The sequence below is a fragment of the Rhipicephalus sanguineus genome, chromosome 8 (genome assembly GCF_013339695.2).
Source record: "Rhipicephalus sanguineus isolate Rsan-2018 chromosome 8, BIME_Rsan_1.4, whole genome shotgun sequence".
Taxonomy (NCBI): domain Eukaryota; kingdom Metazoa; phylum Arthropoda; class Arachnida; order Ixodida; family Ixodidae; genus Rhipicephalus; species Rhipicephalus sanguineus.
The window spans coordinates 128,726,942-128,743,628 of NC_051183.1; positions in this window are offsets into that span (position 1 = coordinate 128,726,942).

The window sequence follows — 16,687 nt, forward strand, 5'->3', positions numbered from 1 at the left end:
TCCAACAAGCACAGAATCTGCGAACGCTGGACTGACGTAAGGTTGTCAGCAATGGAGGGAACAAATACATCAGTAGTTTACGAATCAGACGTGGAAACAGCACTGATGGTGCGGGAACTGGTACAGTGCGAGCCATCGGGTGCGTCCAGAACTTCTGCGTCTTCAACGGGTTCCACTTTGCCGAGACATTCCCCTCGAACCAACGTAACAATGCACGGGGATGGGTTGGTAACAAAAATAGTGGTGCTGCCCTGAGTGACTCGCACGGTCGCAAAAGGTACCAGCAACCCTTTCCTAGTGTAGACGCGGGCAGATGGCGAAAGGAGAGCAATGCTGTCGGCGAGACCGGCGCAGTAGACCGACACAGCCGTTGACGAGTTTGGAGGCACTTTCGTATCGTCTTCAAAAGTTAATTAGAGCGCAACCACACGACACATTCACACACCCGCACACCCACAACCCAGACATCAACCACGCACAGCGCTCGACCAAGCGCTGTGCATGGTTGATGTCTGGGTTGTGGGTGTGTGGGTGTGTGAATGTGTCGGGTGGTTGCGCTCTAATTAACTTTTGAAAATGATCTACCAACTAGCCCAACAACAAGTTCTTTTTTCGTATCGTCTTTGACGAGGATCTTGCTCACTGCCGATGGTCTGTCTGTCGGCGTCAAATGTAGGAACGGTGAGAGTTCGATTTCGGCTGGTGCGCAACGAATTACGGCGTCATGGCGGGAGAGGAAATCCCATCCCAAGATGACGTCGTGAGAGCATGCCGTAATTATGATGATCTCGATGTCGTACAGAACGTCCTGAATGACGACGCGGGCAGTGCATACTGCTGTGGGATGAATACTCTGGGAGCTCGCGGTACGGAGGGACGGAGGGACATCCCAGAAAGTGGCGTCATCACTTTTCGAAGTAAGCGGCAAAGTTTTGCGTCCATAACGGATACAGCGGCCCCAGTGTCGATAAGGGCCGATGCGCGAACACCGTCCACAAGCACGTCGATTACATTCGATGGACTTCGCTGAGGGCTTTCACAGTTCGATAGCGTCGCAGCCCTTGCCTCCTGGACTGCGACGACTAGTTTTCCTGCTCTCGTGCGACCGAACGTGGCCGCATGGGTGACAGTGATCGACGTCGTGGAGATGGAGAGCGGCGAGTAGCTGGAGGTGGGCGTGACGTCGGCGACATAGGTGGAGGTGGGTCGTAGAATGCACGGCTCAACTGGCTGCTGACAGGTGACGCGACTCGAGGCAGCTGCACGCGTTGCAATAACGTGCCACGTGACCGGCGTAACCGCAAGCAAAGCAGATGGGCCGGTTGTCGGGGGTGCGCCATCGGTTCGCCGGGGTAGGTCCCGCCCATGTCGCAGTACGTGATTGACGGGTCGGCTGCTGCAATGACTGCATGGTGGGCTGCAGTCGGGGCCGAGGGATGGCGTCAGCATATGTAGCCGGCACACCCGCCTCAAAGAACGGAGGTCTAGCGGCGGCTTCGGCGTAACTCATTGGGGCAGCCGCAGGAATTACTCGGGGCGTCGTGGCAACTGGAGGGTAACTCTGGGGCGCAGGAGCCGGAGGTTGCGGGTGGTACTCAGGCATGACCTCCGCAAATATCCTGCTCAATCGCTCGGCGGAGAGGAGGAAGGAGGGTGGTCGACGACTGTTGAACGTGCGGCGGGTGGGCAAAGGCGAGGAGGGAGACCTGGCGTGCAATTTCCTCGCGCACGAATGACTTGACTTCTGCCAGCAACGCGGCCTGGTCAGATATTGCCGCCAAGCCAGCAAGCTCTGCGTCGCGTGATGGGGAGCGACGGGTCATCGAATGCTGCCGGCGGAGCTCGTCGTAGCTCTAGCACAGCGTTATGACCTCGGCCACTGTGCCAGGATTTTTGGCGAGCAGCATGGTGAAGGCATCGTCGTCAATGCCTTTCATAACGTTCCGGATCTTGTCAGACTCAGACATGGTTCCGTTGGCCTTCTTACACAAGTCGAGGACGTCTTCGATATAACTTGTGAACGATTCACCGGCCTGCTGAGATCGTTCACGTAAGCGCTGTTCGGCTTGCAGCTTACGAACTACTGGGCGGCCAAAAACGCTGATGATGGCGGTCTTGAAATCGGACCAAGTCGCAAAATCGGATGCGTGGTTGTTGTGCCACAAGCTTGCTACGCCCGCGAGGTAGAATACCAAGTTGCTTAACTTGCCTTCTTCGTCCCATTTGTTGGGGATGCTGACATGCTCGTAAATTGCGAGCCAGTCCTCCACGTCGGTGATATCGGCGCCAGTGAAGATAGGTGGATCGCGTACACGGGGGACACCGGGACATGTGCTCGTTGCGAGAGGAGGCGTTTGCTGGGCGGCGTCCTGAAGTATGGTAGATGGCAGGGTACGGGATCGGAGCTCCAGGGGCATTGAATGGGAGCAGAGCACTCTCCGCCAAATTGTTAAGGTGTTTAATAGACAGCACTCAACAACAATGAGTAATGGCGACAGTCACGGCAAGACACGAACTCCCTGCGCGAGCGGCGTTCTTTTTTCAAGCAACCAAAGAGGACGACCCACTAGAAGGCGCTGGAGAGGTTAACCCATTACCATGTCCCAAGGCTTCTCTACAAGGTGATCACGAAGTGTTTGAGTAACACAGCTGCGAAAAAGAAACTTGCTGAGTAGGCTCTTGCACAAAGGGCTCAGTTACCCGGAGAGACATGTACAATGTATACAGAAGAGATTTTGAGGCTCTGTACGCAAGCAGATGCCAGCATGTCCGAAGACAAGGTGGGACATTTATTCAAAGGCATTGCAGAGGATGTCTATACATTTCTCATAAACAAAGAAAGCCTAACTTCAGTGTCAGACGTCATGCGCCACTGTCGGACGTTTGAGACATTGAAGCAGCGCAGAATAACGCCGAAGTTTGGTCGTCTGGCCAATGTCACCACGGTGGCCAGTGTAGAAACTACACCAACTGTTCACCTCGCTACAACCATCCGTAAGATCATTCGGTAAGAGCTATGCAAACATGAATGCATGACGCGTGAAGTGCCGGCACCTTTCGATGCTTTTTCCCGCAAGATGTGGCTGCCCCGCAGCTTGGGGATTTCGAGAATCCGTCCGTCAACGCAGCGGAAGCTGCGGAATCCCGGCCTATCCATCGCTCAAGCACGACTTACTACCAGACATCACTGTACCCTCACCGCTTCCCCACCGAACGCTCATACCGCCGACCAACGACCGATTATATTGAGCGTCGCACTTGCGCAAATGATCATGTCAACGTTCCGGAACACGTCGAAGGGCAGGAACGACTGCGCCCAGCTCCCGTGTGCTACAACTGCGGTGTGACCGGTCACATATCAAAGTACTGCGATCGCTCGCGAATACCACGCTATGAACGGCCGCCACCCTGGATGCAGCAGCCTGGTGTCCCACCTTTTGAGGAATGCTAGACCACCCAACCACGACGCAAGAGCAGCTTTTGGCAGGGACCCTTTCGCAACCGTTCTCCTGCCTCCGACCGAAGTGTGACACCACCTCCTAGCACCTCGACTGCTCCGGTCTCCGTCGCCCCGTCGCCGCTCCTCGTCACCACATCAGGAAAACTAGACAGCGCGGCCGATGGGGCTGACGTCGCTGGTGACTTGCTGCAAGAAGAGATACCTCCACCAGTGTTTATGTTTAAGAACAAAGTACATGTTTTTGTTGATGATGTAGATACAGTGGCCTTGGTGGACACTGGTGCGACCGTGTCGATCATGAGTGCTGCAATCAAAAGTCTTTTGGGGCGCAAAGTGATGTTTTTGTGGGCGAACGCGACAACATGCTGTGGCGTGGGTGGCAACTCGCTGTGTGCGATTGGTGTTTGTACCGCGGCAGTGTCGCTGAGTGATCAAGTGTTTGCGACAAAATTCACGATTGTTCCACGGAGCACGCACGACAGAATTTTGGGCATTGTGTGGGGCCACTGTTGATTGTAGAAACGACGAGGTGTTCATAAGTGACACTGTTCCTGATGGGCTTATGGAGGATTCGGGCAGGGAACACGGTGCACTCCGAGTCCACGAAGATACCGTTGTCCGGGCATTCTGTGCTGTATGGGTTCCCGTAGTTCCTTCGCCTATTTACGACAACGATACCAGCTTCGACGTGATGGTGGAACCTTTCCATTTAGGTTGTGAGGAAAGGGTGTACAGAACCTTGGACCATAAATTGCTCAAATGAACCAGTGCTGCTACCAGGACTTAAGCTCGCTTCATTCAAAGAATACTCGCCGACGGCAGTCGCTATCCTCAATAACGTTCGACGTGATGACCAAGTGAACGCTTGCTCAGACGATTCGAAAATTTCACCTATGGTCGACAGTCACTGACTCCCGACAAGCGCCGTATACTTCTAGACGTTCTGTTTAAGTACGTGCCGGTTTTCATTTTTCAGAGTGACTATGCGCCTCGATCCCCGCGTCTCGTACACGCCACAGAATAAATACAGGAACAGCACAGCCGATCCGACAAAAACCGTACCGAGTATCGCCGTCCGAGCGCATGATAATAGACGATCAAGTGCGTGAAATGCTACAGAAGGGCGTCATCCAGGAATCATCGAGTCCTTGGGCAGCTCCAGTGATTCTTGTGAAAAAGAAGGACGGTACCTGGAGATTCTGTGTCGACTATCGGCGTTTGAATACCGTCATCAAGAAAGATGTTTACCCTCTCCCACGAATTGATGACGACATGGACTGTCTACATTCGGCGTCCTACTTTTGGTCTATAGATTTGCACTTAGGCTACTGGCATATTCCTATGCATCCAATGGACAAGGAAGAAACTGCTTTCATACCCGCGGACGGACTCTATGAATTTAACGCGATGCCGTTCGGGTTATGTAACGCTCCCGCCACATTCGAAAGGTTCATAGATACTATTCTGCGGGGCCTAAAATGGAACATCTGTATGTGTTATCTCGATGACATTGTGATTTTCCGGCGCACATTTCATGAACATACCGAACGAGTGGACGTCGTTCTGGAATGTATTAAAAACGCTGGCCTGCTTCTTAATGCGAAGAAGTGTCGTTTCGACGAGCGACAAACCTTGGTGCTTGGACACCTCGTCAACAAAGATGGCATCAGGCCCGACCCAAACAAGACAGCTGCCGTGAAAGCGTTTAAACCACCTCGCTCAACGAAGGAGCTTCGTAGCATCTTAGGCCTGTGCTGGTATTTTCGCCGATTTATTCCTGCCTTTGCGGACGTTGCCTTCGCCTTGACCAATCTGCGTCGACGAGGTGCTAGTTTTGAATGGACACACGACTGCGAGACCCTTCAACCAACTGAAGTTCCTACTCGCGTCGCAGCCTATTCTCCGGCACTTTGATCCTTCTGCAGTGACTGAAGTTCATACTGACGCCAGCGGATTTGGCATATGTGCAGTTCTAGTACAGCGCTGCAATGAAAAGGCACACGTCATTGCATATGCCAGTAGAACTTTAAGTAAGCCGTAACGCAATTACGCAGTGACTGAGCAAGAATGTCTGGCACTCGTCTTCGCTGTACAGCGATTCCTCCCATACCTGTACAGTCGTCCCTTCCAAGTGGTCACGGATAATCATTCCTTGTGCTGGCTTGTAAGCCCTCGCGATCCATCCGGCCGTCTTGCACGCTAGGCCCTACGCTTGCAAGAGTACGACTTTACGGTATTGTACAAGAGCGGCAGTAAACACGCTGACGCTGATTGCCTTTCGCGGATGCCGCTTGATACGACAGTGCGATGCCGACAGTTTGGATCACCTCATTGCGTCAGTGACATCACTGGTCCCGGACAAGGCGGCCTTTGAAATTTAGCAGCGGAAAAACGTGTTTCGACCCGTTATTTGCCGACGCACGAGCATCCGCTTCGGAAGGCCGCTTTTGCGTTCGTGGAGGACAGCTTTACAAGAAGACCTTTTCGGCCACGGGCTCCCGCTTCCTGCTGGTGGTTCCGAATAAGCTTCGATCCTCTGTTCTGCGCGCCATGCACGACGACGCAAGTTCGGGTCACCTGGGGATGACCCGAACAGTCCATCGTACACAGGAGCGCTTTTACTGGCCACGCATGCGCCAGTCAGTTCAGCAGTACGTGGCCGGTTGTACCCAACGCCAGGCGTATACATCAGTCACGACAGCTCCAGCCGGACTCCTACAGCCTGTGACGCCTCCCAGTGCTCCATTTGAGCAAATTGGCATTGACCTCGTGGGCCCTTTTCCGCGCTCATCGAAAGGCAACAGATGGATTGTAGTGTGCGCCGATTATCTTACCCGCTACTGTGAGACGGCCGCCCTGCCATGTGCGACTGCTGGGCAAGTCTCCTCCTTCCTTCTGCACTCGATTATACTGCGCCACGGACCTCCTCGCGTCATAATAAGTGACCGCGGACGTCACTTTACGGCAGACGTTGTCGAGCAACTCCTCCGTATGTGTGGCTCAGAACTTCGACATTCGACGTCTTACCATCCACAGACGAATGGCCTTACCGAACGAACAAACCGGACGCTGGTGAATATGTTGTCAATGTACGTGGCGTCCAACCATAAGAACTGGGACGACGTTTTACCGTTCATAACGTATGCCTGCAATACTGCCCAACACGAGACCACCAGCTACAGCCCTTTCTTTCTTCTTTATGTTCGACCCCCTCGATACTATCTTTTCGTTCTCTGATAATGACGATAATTCACCCTTCTTTAGCCGCAACTCTCTGTCTCGCTGAAGAAGCTCGCCGTCTTGCCCGCCTGCGTACCATAGCATCACAAGACCGATCGAAGCTCCGCTACGACAGCAAGCACCGGGACGTCACTTATGAACCGGGAGACCTCGTGCTCGTATGGAAACCTTTGCGCAAGCGTGGCTTGTGCCAAAAGCTCCTCGCCAACTACGTCGGCCCATTCGTTGTCCTTGAGCGCCTCAGTGCAGTGGAGTATAGGATAGCACGAATGACAGCTAGTGGGAGACGATCTACAAGGGACTGAGGTCACCCAGGTGGCTCGCCTCAAACCTTTAGTCGGCGGGACGATGCCTAAAACGCGCTGTGCGCTTCGTCTGAGAAGGGGGAAATATTACGCCGTGCATGTGCCGGACTGAGAAGACGAAGAACTGTGTGGAGGTGGAAAAGAAGATCTCTCGGCAGCTTCGTGCTGTGCGGTCTTTCCGTCCAAGCCTTCTGTCAATAAACCCCAAACCCTTACTGTGGGCGTAACAATATATATCAGAACGCTATGAATACGTTCAAAATGGAAAACAACACTTGCTCTGAAGGATTTATTGAAATATTTCGTGATGATCGAATAAAAGTCTTTTGTAGGATGAAGTGTAAAGTCAATGAGCATTTCAGGTATCAGGAGCATTGCCACTTTGACAAAATACAATCCTCAACACGGCTTTCGATTATAGGAGGCTCAGCCTTTCGTTGCGCCTTTGTCTGATGCTGATGAACGCAAGAAAAAGATCAAATGCGCCATGGCAATGAAGTCCACAAACAAAGTTCCAGGCCACGCCATGGCTATTTGTACGGTTAAACACTATGCTTAGGCATCACTTAGGCAACTCCCCAATAAAATTCTGCGTGGAGTTTCTAATAATGCCGATGCGGTCATCATATGCGCTGCGCCGACATGACCTGCTCACGCTTCTTTGTTTCTTTGTGACGTCACTGCCAGTGCGATGTTCGGTACTAATGGCTTGGATATAGCTAAAGAAATGGAACAACCATTCTTTACACGAACATTCTGTTTCATAGTAAGCAGTACGCAACTCGTAGCGCCCGCGTGACATATGTAGCAATGGCTTGTGCATGTCCTGAAAGAATGTTAGAGCGCCGCATGCCGCTACCCTATGAGCCAGCGATATATATATTCGCTTTCCGTTTATAACACTAGTTTCTCAAACAAAACTGATGCCGTACAACCAATAGCGTCTCTAAATGCCTGAACTATAATCAACTCGATCAGTAATTAGGTACAAATGTTAAGGAAACTAAGCCACGTGGCTATCCCATTTCTGAATATCGGAAGCTTTGTAATGAAACGTAATGACTGCGTGATAAGGAAAATCTAAGACGACGAATAAAGAAATTTTAAGCGCTCAAGATCCGCACCAGCAATGTCTGTTTAGGATTAGTCCACTTGTAATAAATACACATGAATCAATCCCCACATGCACTATTTATATTATGATTATGAGAGAAGGAAAGAGAGCAAAAGCTGTCGGTGACGTAGAAACTTGATTATGCCCCTCGGGGTTCTGCTAGAGCACGGCGGAATCACAAATGAATACCGCACTCATCATGTAAAATGAACGCGAGAAAGATCAACGCACTGCAATGGATCTTGCATAAATGCTGGTACCACTGTTAAGTGATGTCTATAGGCGGTGCGAACCCACATAAGCGCTACGCAACACAACAACCAGGCAGCATGATGCGCCGTCACAGAGACACCACCGAGCAGCATCGCGGAAAGAGCATTGGCCATGCCACTAGGTAGAGGCGCGCGTCTTCGCAAGTACAATATTTTTCTACGGCGAACGTGTATATGACTCGTGTCCTGGGACTTCTTCGTAGTGTCGACAGAATATCGACATAAAACGATTACATGAATTCGGAACCAACTGATGGCAATGCAGTAATCGGGACGTCTCATACCATCTTTCTAATCAGCGAATTTGTTTTATCAGTTAATCATTTAAAACACTTGTTAAAAGTACAATAAACTATTGTATCCTAACCAACAAGTTTTAGTTTCATAAGATTTGAACCAACGTAAAGAAAACAAGCCCCGTGTAAACTATATACCCTTTCGGAGCAGTTAATGGGCTAATGCGGGCTAGTTGGGTGTGATGACTGGCATTCATTTGGGTAGCGAAAAAAATTAGACACCGCAGAGAACGGGCGCTAGACATCAACTGACTTTACTGGAAGGAAGCATACAAAAACCCCTTGGACAGGCGCTCACGCGCGACATTACACTACGAGGGGCTCTTTCTTCCACACTTCACCAATAATTCCTCGCATACTACCTGAAGGTCAGCTGCCAGCTCGTAAAAAAATCACGTCCTACGTGTCGACTACAGGCAGAAAAAGTGTGTTCCACACTCGCCACCATGGCTGCAATCGGCGCTGACTAACATTCCTATGTTTAAATGCGCATATATACCCCATAATGTGGATGGGAGGAGGACTGCCGCCGTAGCTCAGTGGTAGAGCATCGTACGCATTATTTGAAGGTCGCAGGTTCGGTCCCTGCCGGCGGCAAGTTATCTTTTAGTTCACTTTGTTTTCTTCAAATTTATATCCTAATTACTAAAAAATAATATCCTCTATATATTCCGTGGTATTAATGTCTGGTAGTTCTCAATATTATTATGTATCTTTACCAACAAAAAACGAGCCCTTAAAAAGTGATCAGCGTTAAAAGTGAATCAGCGTTGAACGGTATTGCACACCGTGTTTGACTGCTTTACTTCTATGACCGACGGAGAGAGAGAGATAATAATTTTTAATGAAAATCCCGGGGAGGTTAGCCTGGTTTGTCGCCTGGCTTGCTCCTCCTGGTGTTGGCTGATGTCTATGGTATATACAATGAAACACATATGCACACAAACAATACGTACAGTCACATACGCACAAAGTCACATAAAAAAACAGTCATTCACACACTTTGGTTTGCTCCGGTGTTCCTCGAGAACACCAACAGCGCTTTAGTGTATAACAGAGGGATCAACCATTTTTTTCTTATGATTCCTGCACGCAGATCTTCAGCCAATCCTCACGTGGAGCCTCGCTCGCTTTGAAGATAAACATATCCAAAAAACGGTTTCTTCCGAAGAGCGCGCGAGCTCGACAGAAGAGGGAATATTCATTTTGGAAACTGTCTGGGAGCAAAGCCTTGCTGGGTTTGGAGCACAAAAAAGAAATAGAAAATGTTTGCTGCTAATGCAGACGCGTTGGCCACATACGGCATCTTGAGGACATGATGAAAGGTGCACTCCCACTTAGAAAATCCGCGTACCAAGCGCAGGTGAGCATTTTGCCTTGAATAGCCAAACAGATGACACTGTGTCCTTCGCAAGACAGCGGATCAAAAAAATAATTGATCAGCGTGCACGTTTTCGAGTTCGCGCAGTATTTGCTGCTACCTGCCAAATGATTTCTTGTTCGCGCAATGCGGCATGAAGAAGACATTTTGTTAAATTCCCCCACCGCCTACGTCCATTTCGGTCATATGCTGCGATTGCGAGGTGCTCCGCACCAAAGCTCCCAACTTTGCGCCAATGGTGCCATATGTAAACAAGGTTATGCCCGCGTTGATTGTATCACCTTTCCGAGACTGCATTATAGATGAAACAGCAGTTCGCCTTCGTGGGTGACTTTATTGTGCAACTTCAGGTGCACATGGACTCTTGAAGTGGTGAAAAAGTCTTGGAGCACGGGTTGTCACTGGAACCAGCAGTTCAGCAAGCGGACTTGTGTTCTTAGAAGACTGCAGAAGCCCCGAAGAAGACAAGTCCACTTGTCGAAACGTTCATCCCAGCGACACCCCGTGCTCCAAGGATTTCAACACGAAAGTGGTTTATGCCAGGGTCCACCAGGACTTTCATGGCATATTTCCGTCACGAAAATACGTCAGCAAAGTGTACGCGATCAGATGGCGAAGAAAAATACAAGGAAGAAAAAATGTTCCGTAAACGGGAGTCGAACCCACGACCTCTCGGTCCGCAAGGATAGGAGACGGACGACCTAACCACTGCGCCACGGTCACACAAGAAGTAGGCGCCACGGACGCACCTTTTATTAGGGGCGAAGCTCCTTAAAGCGGCACCCGTTCGTCCCTCGTAGAGTGTAACCAGTCGTAACGCTAGTACCAGATCTTGACCTCCAAGGTGGTGCCGGTGGGAGATTTCTCCTGTGCGTTGTTGAACAATAAAAAATTCGCAGCGTGCGCGTTACCTAAAAGCTGAATTCTTCTGTCTATCATTCCCCATTAGCAGCCATGGGCATGTTCCAGTAGGAAACGTTAGTAGAAGTAGAAGTGTAAGTGTTAGCTAAAAGCCGACTTCTTCTGTCTCTCATTCCCATTAGCAGCCATTGTTTACCTCCAAGGTAGTACCTGGTGAGATTTCTCCTGTGCATGATTAAACAATAAAATTTTTGTTCAAAACGCCGTTGATTGATGAAATAAGCCAACGAAAGACGCCAGATGTTTTCTAAAAGCAATGGTTTTCTAAACGATGAAAATTCACAGCGTACATGTAAAATTAAACTTAGAAGCACGGAAGCTTGGGCGAGTTTGTAAGACATCATGGCACAACTTCAAAGCGCTAAAAAACAGGGACAAACGAAAAAGAGTGGACACGACGAGCGCTAACTTGAAACTGAAATTGATTACTGAAATTTATTACTGAAATTTATTACTGAAATTTATTATTAGTTTGTGCCCTGTAAACAGGGGGCTGTGTACCACATTCCTTTCCCGTGTGGACGGTGCTATGTTGGACAGTCGGGCCGATGCCTGAATGTTAGGCTTAGAGAGCACCACAGCTCCCTCAAAGGAACGGCCTATTCGCACCTGGCGATGCATTGCCGTGATTGCGGATGTGAACCTGGTTTATCTGACACTTCAGTAATTTTCAGACACGATAATAAACTAACAAGCCTATCTGATTAAAGAGAAAGGCGACGGGTGTGTCAGCCAGCCTTCACTGAGTCTGTTGGAATGCGAATTTAATCTACTGCAGAAATCTGGCGTCATACCAAAGTGATTTAGTGGTGTTTTTCTTGGGCTTTTCTGAGCAGTCTGCGCAAGTGTGCACGCATGCGCGCCATCTAATAGGGTTTACCTTTTTCCAATCTTTCTTGTAATAAATTTCAGTTTCAAGTTTGCGCTCGTCGTGTCCACTCTTTTTCGTTTGTCCCTGTTTTTTAGCGCTTTGAAGTTGTGCCATGAAGTCTTACAAACTCGCCCAAGCTTCCGTGCTTCTAAGTCTAATTTCTAGTACAAAGGGCTCTTTTACTTGTTCTAATGTACCTCTCAATAACCCCGCGTACCTGTCATCTTTAATTGCGCTGTACGTCTGTGGAGCAAGGTCAGCCTCGTGGTACGCCAGGATTTCTACGTGCCCACCAGAACTTCAATTTTCGTGCGGTATTCTACAGCCATCTCCTGGCCACGCGCGAAGACTGTGTAAGGTGCTAAATTCCGAGTGGTGGAACCAAGTGCGTTTCTTCAAAGACTGCCTGTGGGTGTCTTGTGGCCTTCAGGCAGATGACCGGCGCTCTTCGCACCAGAGGTTTAGTGAATGGATCAAGGTGTCTCGACAGCTTACGGAATGGCTCTGGAGCCAGGTGCGCCTCAAGCTACCAGCTAAGAAGAAATAACGTGTCGAAGAAGGCACTTTGATGAACTTGACCAACTTGTGCATTCCTCCTCACCATGAGTCGATGCTACGTAAAGGTCCGAAGTTCAGTGTGGCAGCGTCTCCTCCAGCCACTGAGCTGCTGACGATGTCCAGGAGGATAGCTAGCCGTGTCCAGGAGGAAGCAAAGCCTGTGTGTGTGGTCGAATGCGTGGAAGCCTTGTCCAAAGGTACTATAGGCAAATTGGACGGCTATAGGCAAATTGGAAGGGTTGTGGACTTTCTTCGTCGGGGCTCACGGCTGTTGTGTCCGATAAGGAGGGTTTTTTTTGTAATCATGAGCGAAGGCATGTTTTCTGAGAAAGGCGGGTCTGCGATTGATAAGAATTTTCGTCGTGTAGGGCTTAAGGCTGAGCAAGTGAGAGCCGATGCGGTCAAGTTGCTGAGGAAGCATAACCTAGACAAGCTAGCAGGCCAAGTGAAAAGTAGTAAGGGTCTTCTTTTGAGTGTGTTTTTTAATATAAAAACACACAAGGATGGTATTCCTTTCCGTACAATCGTTTCAGAAAGGAACACATGGCTGTACCTATTGTCAGGTTATCTCCAGTCGCACCTTCAAGGGCTGGACGTACATGACCCTTTCGTTATACCCAGCTCAGACAGTGTTGTTAACTTCCTAAGAAATGAAAATCCGGTTGTATGCAAGGCCTTCAGCATAGACGTTGAGGATTTGTATTACGCGATGCCTCAAGACGTGTTGCTACGATGCGTTAAGGAGTGTATTTGTGACCTAAATGACGAGGTTGCCTTCACAACACGCTGTGGTGTTTCGGTTGAAGGCTTTTTGGAGCTGCTGAACTGTTGCCTTCGTTCGACCTTCATTTGCTGGGAAGGCAAGGTTTATGCACAGCGTTCGGGAGTGCGCATTGGGTCGCGAGTGGCTCCTATTTTGAGCAGTATTTTCTTGGGTAGCCTCGACCGGGCCTTACAAAAGCAACTATGTGGCCTTGCCACTAAGATTGTTCGCTACGTAGACGATTACCTGGTGTTTGTAAATAGCGACAATTTCAACGGCAGTGTTGTGAATGTCCTGAAGCTATTTAAGGAGCAAAGACTGGGACTGAACTTTACATTTGAGATGCCACAGGATAACTTGATTCAGTACCTTGACTTGCAAATTTCTTTCCATGACTCCCACATATGCTGGATGTATATTCCCCGGTCCATAAAAAGTCTGCTGAATTTTAATTCCTCGCATTCTAAACTCGTCAAAAATGGCATCGCTCTGTCTTGTGTACGATCCGCCGTTAACAGATCCTGCGAGCACCTCATGCAACAGAGTGTTCAGAACCAGGTTCACAAGTTGTGAAGTGCGGGGTATCCTAATTCAGTGATTGCCTCCGCTGCCCAGAAGGCTCTCAGGTTAGCCAAGTTGGAAGGCAAATGTAAGCAGGCGAATGAGCCGCTCAATCAACGGCCCTCTGTGATTATTCCGTAGTTTCACGGATTTTCGCACCGCTTGAAGAAAGTGGCCGCCCGGCACGACGTTGATGTCGTTTTTTCTGCAAAGAACAAGCTAAGTGCTATATGTCCTGCTTTGCAGAAACGCCTTGGCACTAAGGAGCGTGCCAAAAGTAATCGATGCAAGGTGAAACATGGCTTGCAGTTTGTGCCCTGTAAACAGGGGGCTGTGTACCACATTCCTTTCTCGTGTGGACGGTGCTATGTTGGACAGTCGGGCCGATGCCTGAATGTTAGGCTTAGAGAGCACCACAGCTTCCTCAAAGGAACGGCCTATTCGCACCTGGCGATGCATTGCCGTGATTGCGGATGTGAACCTGGTTTATCTGACACTTCAGTAATTTTCAGACACGATAATAAACTAACAAGGGAGATAGTCGAAGCCTATCTGATTAAAGAGAAAGGCGACGGGTGTGTCAGCCAGCCTTCACTGAGTCTGTTGGAATGCGAATTTAATCTACTGCAGAAATCTGGCGTCATACCAAAGTGATTTAGTGGTGTTTTTCTTGGGCTTTTCTGAGCAGTCTGCGCAAGTGTGCACGCATGTGCGCCATCTAATAGGGTTTACCTTTTTCCAATCTTTCTTGTAATAAATTTCAGTAAAATTAAAGTGAGCTGCAAGTCGTCATAACTCTCATCGAACTTTAGTATAAATGCGCCCGATCTCACGTCGGTGATGATGTACTGGGCAGAATTCACGGAAGATTCACGGTTTACCGATGAACCTCCACAGCTTCGCCCACTCATCATCATTCACTCCGTGGATATGCTGTGATTTTTTCTCACGCGTTCCTCTCACAGGGCTCTTGGTTCGGGGGATGGTGCTGCCGTCCGGGAGCGGTAGAGTGGAGTGTACTCGCGCGTACATGGCCTCCGAGATGAGCTCCGCTAACGCGCCTGTTGCACCGTAGCAACGGCCGTCCTATTCGGTGCGTTTCCATATAAAGCGTAATTTTTCAACGCCTTACACGGTGAGGTAACGGCTATAGCCCAAGCCTCGCTCATAGCATCTATCCATTTAAAAAATTGCTCTGCGAGGCTCGCCTGGGTATGGCTTGGCGGTTCCCACCGCGTACCCCTCTCGAACCGTGAGAAATCACGGCCGGGCTAGAGGAGACACACGGCGCGCGTCGAGTTTCCCGTCGCGTTTCTAGCCCAGTGGAATCCTGATCTTTCAATTAACTCTAATACCGGCACTCTAACCCACGTTAGAATGGAACGGCCTGAGGAACACTAGCAACGGCGCGTTGCCAGAACCAATCTCGGAGGCCACGAGTAAGCATCATGAAACTAACCCGCACTGATTACGAGCGTTTCGGTGGTCTCAGCGCGGTGGAGGCTTTTGCTGCAATATTGTCGTCTATGGTCGGTGAAATGCGACGTCCTCGATGATACAATTGGGTGACGACGCAGTTACGCGATTCGCCTTTCGCATCAGCGTGTGACGCCTTCTCGACAGCATAGGGTCGCTTCCTACTGAACGAACGGCGTTTATCCGCCTCATACTTCTTCGAGCACACTGGCATCGGCAACTATGGAGCGCATACCTTGCCGTTTCTCTCCTTCAATGACGATGCTTTGAAAGAGTGCATGACGAGTTAGTGTTTATTATGTGCACTTTGAAGCCATCTTTCAGCGGGATTCACCATTGCTATGTCATGGTGTACCTTAACTACTACAGATATCACAAAGGTTTAATAATGTTCATCGATGTTAGTCGTCGGGATGGAGATGTGCCACCAGGTATCAAAGTGGTTGCGTCCACATTATACGGGGTCATAGCTGCCGGACACTAATACGCATTGTGCAAACTGTTGTATATCAATGTATAATAAGCATTCAACTACTTCTACAACGAAACGTTTCACATTCGTGCTATACCAATTTCTATGACGGAGGGATCAACCATGTATTTTATCTGTATTGTGCCGCTACAGGTGTATTAGAAGGCGATTGGTCAAGTACGTCCATTTATCTTCTCACTGCATGTGCATATTAATCTGATTACCATGCACAGTGTGTGCGACAGTTCAACCTAATAATATGCCGCTGTTCAAGCAAACAGTGGTGCATTCTGGTAGTGTTACACAGATGTCCTTAGTATTGCTTCTACTTGATTTTTCATTACAAATGAGCTTGCAGTTTTGTATATTACTGAAAACTGAAAAAAAAGAACAAGTCCTGGTGGAGTTTCATGGCCATTTCATTGGCGCATCTAACAGTTTATGGGTTCATTGCGGGCTGAAGGACGCTAGCCTCGCTGTAGAAAGCAACCACGGTGGTCTCTCTATTTCGCAAGTCAGTGTGTATATTTCTCTGAGCATTCCTGCAAGGGTTGCAACACATTGCATCGCCAGGCTCTGCCGAGCATCAATGACACATATTAGTAATACATCTGTAACTTTTCGCAGACCATGTACAGCATGGGATGACCCATCATCTGGAGGAAATTCTTGGCAGTGAGTGAGGATTGTCTCATCTCTCATGATCCAACCAACACGTAACTGCTCACAGCCAGTGCCGCCTGTGAAAATCCAATTGCTAACTTGTTTCCCCGATGCAGACCCGAGTTATGGACCTGCACCAGCTGAAATAGGTGTTCGAAGCCCTCCACAGCCATCAAGTGAACCCTTACCAGCAGAAGGTGGAGAAACTCTGGCCAAGCCAGCTGCCTCCAGGAAAAGAGCACGAACTGGTCACGAGTCAGTTTAATCGCAACTTATTCCTTGCATGATGCTGAGGTGATCTAAAAAACAATGGTTACAATTGTTGCGGGCATAC